Genomic DNA, 10809 nt, shown 5'->3' on the forward strand with positions numbered 1-10809 from the left:
CACTTTCTTACCTGCAATCCTATTACTTTGTAAAAAAATTTCTTCTTCTCCTCTTCTGATCTTCCCTCATTTTTTGTTTTTGCTTCCTCCCTTTTCTCTTTCAGTAATTCCAGTTCCTCTTGTGTTAGGCATCTTTTTATCCATACATTTTTGAACTCCTCTTTTTCCTTAAGATTCTTTGCATTTTTTAGTATCTCTTCCACAGTGTTTACACTCTGGAAAGTCACCTTTAGAGGTCTTGTCTTGCTTTTCTCGTATTTCCCTAACCTTTTGTGTTCCTCTATGTCTTTACTACAGATTTCCTCTGATACTTCTTTCAGTAAGCTCATTACATTTGCCATCTCCTTTTTGTCTCTTGTGATCTTGTTTTTAACTTCTTCCTCTTCTATACCAGTGATTACTATTGATTTGTTTATCTCTACTGAATCTCTGACTAACTTTGGATTGTTTTGGATTATTCTTTTCACCTCCTTCTTAATGCTTTTTTCCTCCACCCTTGTTTCTAAGTCTTTCTTTACTTTCACCATTTCAGCATACGTGGTTTCTACATCATTTTTGTAGCTTTGCACAGCTTCATTCACTTGTGTTATCTTCTCCTCAATATCACTGCTCTGGTCAATAAGACTGCTAACTTGCCTAATTGTCTCTGTGTCATTTTTGAACTCTTCCATAACACTCTCGTGATTGACTACTGTACTTGCCATTTCACTCATTTTCTTCTTAAGTGTACTCAATTCCACTGTTAGTTCACTGATGGTTGTGTCTTTCTTATTTGCCTCCCTTCCTAGTTTTTCTATTTCTTCCTTTTGCAAATGCATCTGCTTCTTTATTTCATTAATTTCATTTTTGAAAGCCATTTCTAGTTTGTTTACACGTTCAACCAGTCTATTGTGAGTCTCTACTTCTACCAGTTCTTGGTAGAAATCATCATTTTGCTTTTTACCTTTATCCCTTTTCTTTTCCAAATTTGTTTTACTGAAATATTTATCCATTTTGCAATACTTAAAGTGCAAAGCATGTACTTACAATCTCCGTGTTGTTGTAGTCTAAACAAACCTCAGAGATGACTCAGCGTATTCTTTCGTCTTGGTTCTATTTCCTGTTTGAACAAGTCTTGTTTAAACTTTTTTTTTTTTCTTTTAATAATGAACAATCATTTAGTCTAACCTGGTACTGAGCTTGACTCATACAAAGATACTATTTAGGTAATGCCACTGGCCGTGATGATTTGGTACGGAGCGCCGGTGTCACATGTCCGCCTAGATTGAATCCCTCTATGTGTGTCTGAATCCCTCTGTGTGTGTGTGTGTGTGTGTGTGTGTGTGTGTGTGTGTGTGTGTGTGTGCGAAGCAGGAGCAAGTTGCAAGTTTAATATTCTGGTCAGTACAGGGGTCAGGTTCCATAATAGGAATTGAAGTGCAACGAAATTTCGAAAAATCACAGTATGTTGACCACGCCAGAATAAAATGAGACTGGCTAGTCTGGCTCGCACTCCGTCTCCGTCCCCGTGCAAATTAGCCAGAAAAGTGTCAGCTAGGATAACATCATCATCATCATTATCCTCTAAATCACCAGTAACTTTAGACTTAGCCCTAGTGACAGCACATGCAGAGATCACATCAGGAACATCACAATCCTGAGTCGCAGTCACTGGTTCACTAGACAACTGAGGAGCTGGACACACGACTTCCACCAATATCATTTCCAAGTAAGAAAGTTACACCTGACATTGGGAGTGTCTCAACCAACCCAACCATAACGGAACCATTAACAAAACCAGACTCTAAATTCACTTTGCACAGAGGGATAGAGAAGTAATTATTCCCTACACCTTCTAGGATTACAGTTTCATCAGAGGAATTAACATTAGAGCCTAGAACACTGGTCAGCATAAGGGATTGGCAAGCACCTGTATCACGATATATCTTAACTGATTTCCTGTCATTACTGTCCAGAGGACTGACAAAACCATCAGACAGGAAATTAGCACATGAACTCTTGAGAGTTTCACCCACGTTACTGCTCAAAAGAGGAGCTTCATCATGAGAAATTAATTTACCCCTCAAAGCAGGTTCAGTTAACTCGGTTAAAGAATTCTGGGAACTCTTAAGGGTGGACACTAGATCAATTGACTGAATATTTAAAGACTCCTTTTTGTTCACATCACGCTGTCTCCTGAAACATTTCTCCGTAGTATGACCAAGCTTACTACTATAAGTACATTTACTTTTCTGAAATCTAGATGTGGAGCTGGTATTTACTTCCTGAGAAACATCATCTTTATTCTCTTTCCTGTTACCTGTACTCTGAGTAGAGGCAACATACTTGCTCTCAGCTTTCCTTTTTTTTTTTTAGAATATGTCTTGTGAGTGAGAACATATTCATCAGCTAAAACTGCAACATCAAACAAATTATCTATTCTTTTCTCATCAAGATATAGGCTTACATCTTTATTAATACACCTTTTGAAGTCCTCCAGCAAAATCATCTGCTTAAATTTATCAAAATCAGAATTTACATTGTTAGAATTTAACCACTGCTCTAACAGATCTTCTTTGATTTTTGCATACTCAACATGGGATTGCTTATCTTGCTTATAAGTTGTCCTAAATTTTACTCTATAGGCTTCAGGAACAAGCTCATAGGCCTTAAGAATCAAGCTCTTAACTACATCATAATTATTAGATTGATCCTGAGGCAAAGATGCATAAGTTACTTGAGCTTTACCGGTGAGAACAGTCTGAAAGAGTACTGGCCAATACTTTTTGGGCCAATTAAAACCTGTAGCTACCCTCTCAAACAACTGAAAATACTTTGCTAAATCAGATTCATTAAAAGGAGGGACAAGTTTAACATTTTTAGCCACATCACAATCATCAGAGCTAGATGATCCAGTTCCACCTTGTTTCATGCGATACTCATGGTCTGCCTGAATCCTAGCAAGTTCAATTTGTGCCTGAGCCTGTGCCTGTGCCTCCTGAATACGAGCCTGAGACTCAGCCTCCTTAGCACGTGCCTGAAACTCAGCCTCCTGCAGGGCTAGCTGAAACTTAGCTATTTCAATCTGCATTTGCTCATCTTGAGGAGTTACATTAAACAAGCTTTTATTAATCATGCCAACAATTTGATCTTTAGAATGATGAGAGCGAACAGCAATTCCCAATTGTTGAGCAACAAGCTTAAGTTCATTCTTTGTTCTGTTTTGTACATCACACACTGTTTGCACATTTGACAAAAAATCTTTGGCTTCATCAAGAGTAGTAATAATAGACATCATGAATAAATCACAGTCACAAAATATCAAGCAATATCCTTATGATAATATCCTGAATATCCTGATAAGAGGTCGCCAAATTTATGTTACGGAACAGAGAGAGATAATGAACACTTCAAGTGAGAATACTAAAATCACTACTGTCCCACGAAGTTCCAGGTTCAAAACAAAAGAGTTAGGTAAAATTACAAGTTAAAGTTTAATGCTCAAACTAACAACTAAACACTCAGGGCTCATAAGGATAATGTAATGGCAAAACAGGTTACATATATGGTTAACTGCAATAGCCTCTATTAACACGAAATTTTATCTAAGTCAGCCCTGATAAAATGAGAAAACCGGATAATGCTCAGTTAAAGCAAGATATAATATTATAACATACAAAATATTACTAATACTGGCTGACAGTATGGAACCATTATGAATCATAAAAACTTCACCAGGCTTACGAATTAACGCCTTAGGCTATACAGTACAAGAAAAATGGTAATAATACTTATACTCAAATGGTACAGCAGCTAAATGGCTGGAGACTTCCTGAGCTCTCACAAAAATAATAATATACTGTACAGGGGAGGACAGAGATGTGAACAGAATGAGGAGTAGATCTAAGTGGCAACTAATGCAGAGACTGAGCTCATTATATAGGGGGCCGGCAGAGCTTGATTCAACTTGTAAGAAGGACACGCAAATGAAGGCATGGGGGGCGAAGAGTTGACAGTCCTGCTCTGAACAACAGAAAGAACGACTTACTCTACTATAAGGGGAAGAAGGGGGTAGTGAGGTAGAACACGCAAGCCTGGTCACTATGGAAGCCACGTGGCGAATCGTGAACAAACATGCAGCATACTGTACATTAGGATCATACAAAGGATGATGCAATCATGAACAAAACTGTATCATAAGTTAGAATTATACAAGGGATGATGAAATCATAGGCTATGTAACAATATATATATATATATATATATATATATATATATATATATATATATATATATATATATATATATATATATATATGCATACAGTATATAATATATATTTATACATACAGTATATAATATATATTTATACATATATATATATATATATATATATATATATATATATATATATATATATATATACATACAGTATATAATATATATATATATACATATATATATATATATATATATATATATATATATATATATATATATATATATATATATATATATATATGATTGCTCCCTCTAGATGTTTTCAGTTTATTGATCTTAGGCAGGATCTCTGGTGATACATGATGATGGAATTTCAGAGTACCAAACAAAGGGTGAAGACTGTCTCTTAAGTACAACAATTCAAAGAAGCTAAGTGGATATTTTTCTTTCAATCAAAATATCACCATGGAAATAGCTTGGTCGCATAACCTTGGACCATCTGGACTACAATAGCCGGTGTAGCGAGATACTTGGTCCCCCTGATATATATTGTCCCCCTTGTTCTGCGCATGCGCCGTTGGCTGCCAGATATATGCCAGACATACATTCGGCCTAAGAAGTGATGGCAGAGTATCCAGAAGATTAAGATCAGCGATAACACACATACTCTTCCTTATATCTTTACAATGTGAAACCTATTATGTAAAACTGTTACAGAAATCATCAGAGAAATTACCAATATGCCGGGAATCGAACCCGTGACTCTCAGGTGAGAGCCAGGCAGCATACCACTACACCACGACCAGGTAAAAGTTAACTCACGTTGTCCCGGGTTCGATGCCCGGCATATTGGTAATTTCTCTGATGATTTTTCCTGTGAAAAAAATACAGGTTCTCTCTTCATTCTGACTTGCCGTAAGTGTTTGGGATAGATTAAAAGCATCTACTTGCCCGAGTGCCAGGGGGTTAACTCATCCTCTTGATGCCCACAGTGGGGGCGGAGGGACGTTGGTTACAAGATTGTGACAACGTGAGGGGACTTTTACCTGGTCGTGGTGTAGTGGTATGCTGCCTGGCTCTCACCTGAGAGTCCCGTGTTCGATTCCCGGCATATTGGTAATTTCTCTGATGATTTTTCCTGTGAAAAAAATACAGGTTCTCTGTTACAGAAAACAATAAGTTAATGTCAAAGTACTCGTATATTTCAAAATTGCAGGAAGCAGTCGTTAGTTACGATAATAGGAAATCCTAAATGGAACTAACTGAAATTTCACAACTATCGCTCAGGGACAGTCAGGAATAGCTTGCGGAGTTCAAATCTAGTATGGTAACATGCAGTAATTATTCAGCAGTGTAAGCCTGAAAAGATGAGTGTTCCAAAAAACATTAAAATGAGTCATTATTATTTATAAAACAATTTCCAATGCACTATTAGGGAATAATTTAAAGTCATTTATTTCCGTTTCCAATGTCTCCATGGCTTACGATGACAGAAAGCGGGAAGGTGGCGTAAGTCAGTGGGCTGTTTTAAGTGTCTTGATCAATAAGCCCGAAGGGAGACAACTTTTACTGAGACACACAGTTATTACACTGCATTTGGCCAGTTTTCCGTTAAGAATTATCTCTTGATGATTTAATATTAACCCGAGGATATTGGTGAATGATACATATATATATATATATATATATATATATATATATATATATATATATATATATATATATATATATATATATTTATACAGTATATAAAGAACCTCAAACTTTGCCGAGAGTCGTAGCTCCTTGAAGAATGCCAAGTTGTCATTGCCTAGTATCTTCAGAGAATAAACTAGCTATTAGCAAGGCTAATAAATTGCAAAGGTTCAAAAACATATTATCATTGATCTCAAAACTTCCAAATCAGAATTTTCAGTCAAGCAGGGCATAGCGGTTTATTTAAAAAGAAAAGTATGACAAAAGATAGAGCAAAAAGTGTGTTTTTGCACTGGAAGAGTATATAAACTCATGATTTGGTTCTCTTTATTGCCTAGTGTAAGAGAAATGAGCAAAATCTGTCATACCTCTTTACAAATGAAATAATTTAGCGTTATCTGGGGATAAAGAAGCTAATTATTATAAACAAGGGGAAGACAAGGAATAAAAGGTAGAATGGTCTTGCTGCTACGGTATGTAGGATATCATTATCTATCTATCTATTGCCAGACGCCTCAATCCCGTTTGGGGTGGCCACAAACAGATCGCCTCCAAGTCGCCCTGTCCCCCGCCATTTCACTGCCCTGCTCCCAATTCACACCCCCCTCTCTCATATACCTCTCCACCCCATCCCTCCATCTCATCCTCGGCCTCCCCCTCCCTCTTCCCCCCTCCACCTCACTCACATACACTCTCTTCGTCAGTCTTTCACCCTCCATCCTCTCCACATGGCCAAACCACCTCAGTGTGTTCCTCATAACGCTTCCTATCACATCCACATCCACACCACAACGCTCCTTTATATCCTCATTCGTCAGCCTGTCTCTCCATGTGACTCCACAGGCTCCTCTTAAATAACTCATTTCCACTGCTCTCACTCTTGACTTGTGTCCTTCCAACAACGTCCAAGCTTCACTTCCATACGTTAGAGTTGGTATCACAGTACTGTCATGTAGTAACTTTTTCACTTCTATGCTCACTTCCCTGTTTCTTATCACTGCTTTAAAAGAACCAGCAACCTTTCTTCCCTGCTGTACCCTTTCAAGCACTTCACCCTCCAAACCTCCATCCTTACTCATCACACTACCCAAGTACATAAACGTACTCTCATTTTCCAATTCCTCACCATCCAACCTCGCTGTACATTCACTGACTTCACCTCTCTCAAAGACCATCACTTTACTCTTCCCTACATTCACCTTTAGATTCCGTTTCTTACACACTCTCCCAAACTCATCCACCAAGCCTTGCAGCTCTCCTTCGTCTTCATTCAACAACATAGTATCATCTGCAAACAACACTACAGGGAGTTTCCAAATACTATCCTCTGTCACCAGGGCCACTCCAACATCCACTACCCTACCTTGTACCTCTTTTATTACCCCATCCATGTACAGATTGAACAACCACGGAGACATGACACATCCCTGTTTCAACCCAACTTTCAAAGAGAAAAATTCACTTAGTTCACCATCCACATGCACTGCAGCCTTCGCACCATCGTACATACTCTTCACAGCATTCAACAACTTCCCATCTACTCCATATATTCTTAACACTTTCCACAATCCTTGTCTATCCACCCTGTCATATGCTTTCTCCAAATCCATGAAAGCCGCATACAACTTCTTTCCCTTCTCTAGAAACTTTTCCACTAAAGATCTACGAATGAACATCTGATCTACACAACCTCTTCCCTTCCTAAAGCCTCCCTGTTCTTCTCCAACTAATTTCTCTGTTCTTTCTCTAACTCTGTCAATAAGTATCCTACCATACACTTTTCCTATTATACTAAGAAGACAAATGCCCGTGTGATTACCACAAACTTCTTTTTCCCCTTTTCCTTTGTACAAGGGAATAATTATACCTGACTTCCAATCCTCCGGGACTCAACCTTCCTCCCAGGCCAATCTGCACATCTTCCACATCCATTCTACTACTATCTCTCCCCCATGCTTCAGCATTTCACCACACACTCCTGAGGCTTTCCCCATTTTCACTTTCTTCATTGCTTCCACAACTTCTATCCTACTGATTTCTTCCTGTCTTCTCACCTCCCTCCTTCTCCCAGCCATTCCCCAGCCACTTATACTCACATTACTTCCATCCTCTATGTTCAACAATTCCTTAAAGTGTTCTCTCCATCTGCTCACTTTTTCTCCCTTCTCCACTAGTAATCTACCATTTTTATCTTTCACTCCGCTGCTAACTTCACTTCCACCCTGTCTTACTCTTTTCACCTCTTTCCAGAACATTTTCTTACAGTCCCTCCACTTTACACTCAAATTCCTTCCAAATTCCTCATCCACTCTCTTCTTACTCTCTCTTACTAATCTTTTCACCTCTTTCTTTCTACATATAACTCTTCCGCCTCTCAACTTCTTCCACGCCATTATTTCTCATCCATTCATTGTATGCTTTCTTCTTTTGTGCCACAGCCTGTCTCACCTCTTCAGTCCACCATGCTGTTCCTTGCACCCCCCTCCATCTTCTCTTCCTTCCACACACCACATCACATGCTGCACATATTTCTTCTGTAAATATCCTACACACACCTTCTACGTCTCCCATCTGCTCCAATTCATATGTGCCCAATCGTTCCTCCACTTCTCTCTTATACTCTGCCTTTTTCTCATCCTCTTGTAACCTTTCCACTCTCCTTGCAACTACTCCTTCCTCTCGTCTTTCCCTTCTTCTATTCCTCCATCTTACTTGAATCCTAATTCTGGCCACCACCAAGTAGTGGTCAGAAAGTCCACTCCCCCTACCTCTATAAGCTCTTGCATCCATTACACATCTTCGCATCCTTTCATCCACACACATATAATCAATCATTGCCTTCCTTTCATTCAGTTCACCACCCACCCTTCTCATCACTCGCCATGTATACCTGTTGATCATTTTATGCCTGAAGAGGGTATTGGCTATCACCAACCCCCTCCCAGCACAAATGTCCACTAACGCACTCCCATTCTCATCTATCTCAGCAGGCAAACCCCACTCACCAACTATTCCATCCACCTTCACATTCCCAACTTTACCATTCATATCACCGATCAAAAACACTCTCTCATTCCTTCCAAACTTTTCCATGCACACTTCTACATTTGTCCAGAACTCTTCTCTCACTCTTCTAGCACGATCTTCCGTTGGCGCATACACACACACAATCGCCCACATTTATATTCCAACTTTCAACTTTACCCACAGAATCCTCGACCCAACTGATCCATACTGTCTTATGCTCTTCTTCCATCTTTTACTCACAACTATACATACTCCTTCCTTTGCCCTCTCATTCTCACCTACTGCACATATACCCCATCCATACTCCCATTCTCTCACACTTTCTCCCCTCCATTTTGTTTCAGTTATTCCACATACATCCACTTTCGCACCCTCAAGCACCTGGACATCATTAAGAATAATTTAATTGTTGAGGCAACCTTATTGTTGCTGTATCATCACCATAGCATTTGAAAATAGGGTAGTGTAGCCTATTGCAGTCACAAGAATTTTCCATAATTGGTCCAGGAAACTAGAGCATTTGTATTTAAAATCCTGGGAAGCAAATAAATCAGGAACATGGGGTTATACTGCGCACTGTGCTCGGAGTAATACATTACATATTTGTTCAAATCAGGGTTCCCATTCGTACAATAATTATCATACATGTACGATTAAACTGCCTCTGGTACGATGTACGTACCTTTTCTTATTATCGTACGTTCTGTACGATAATTGTTTTATGGCATAAGAGTTTTAATTTTTAAAAATGTTAATTAAAAAAAAGCCCTTTGATCAAGAGTAAATCTTTTCCATAGACAGTCAGTTATCTGTAAAATGAGAGGTTGTAATTTTCCTTAGAGCACGTAGGGTAATTACGTTTATGAGATAGCTAGGCTTGTTGTACTGAAGGAAATGTACAGGCACATTTCGAGTCACATTGACGGTTGACTGTTACGGTTTGATATTCGTCATTCGTCACCGTGAAGTACAGAAATATTTATTTTGATAAGAAAGAATTACCTAAAAGTATCTTGTGTAACCAGTGATCTGTAAATAGTGTAGAGGAATTGTTTATTTTATTTAATAATTTTTGATGAATTAACTTTTCTAAACCGAATATTGTTATATAAACCTCCCTTAAATGATACCTGCTCTATACAGTATTTATAAAATGCCCGCCGCCGGACCATCCACCCCGCCACCCCCCACCCCACCACCGGGCCACCACCACCCCACCACCCTAGGAAGGGATAACGGGGAGGTTAATGACCCAGGGCAAAAGGGTCACCCAACCATCACTGACCTGTGCCCCTTCTCCCCGCAACTGCCCAACGCCAGGTGAGCCTAGATCCGCAACAACTTCAACGGCGGGTTGACCATCGACAGCAGTGGGGTGGGACTGATATAAAATCAGTCCCTAGTAGTATTGTGGTGACGACCACAGCTTCACCCCAGAAGGACAGGAGGTCCCTTGGTGAGCCACGAGGTGTTCGCACCTCTGCCACAGTGAGCCACGAGGGAACACCACCCTCTGCCACAACTCTGGTGAGCCACGAGGGGCTAGTACCCTCTGCCACAGTGAGCCTTAAGGGAACACCACCCTCTGCCACAACTCTGGTGAGCCACGAGGGGCCAGTACCCTCTGCCACAGTGAGCCACGAGGGAGAAATACCCTCTGCCACTACCAGGACAGGAGGTCCTTTAGTCAATTGTGAGGGAGAAATACCCTCTATCACAAACAGGCAGGAGGCCCAATAGTGAACTATAAGGGGCCAACACCCCTAGCCACCCCAAGGGTAAGAGCCCCTTGTATAAAGCCAAAAGTGGGTCCCAGGGCCGATCGACCTGGCGCCACGGCTGTGTCGGAGACGAGAGGGAGAGTCGCCTCTGTGCTACCCTCCCTGT

This window comes from Coenobita brevimanus, chromosome 111, assembly GCF_032717465.1.
Source record: "Coenobita brevimanus isolate Jiangsu-jjx chromosome 111, ASM3271746v2, whole genome shotgun sequence".
Classification (NCBI taxonomy): Eukaryota; Metazoa; Arthropoda; class Malacostraca; order Decapoda; family Coenobitidae; genus Coenobita; species Coenobita brevimanus.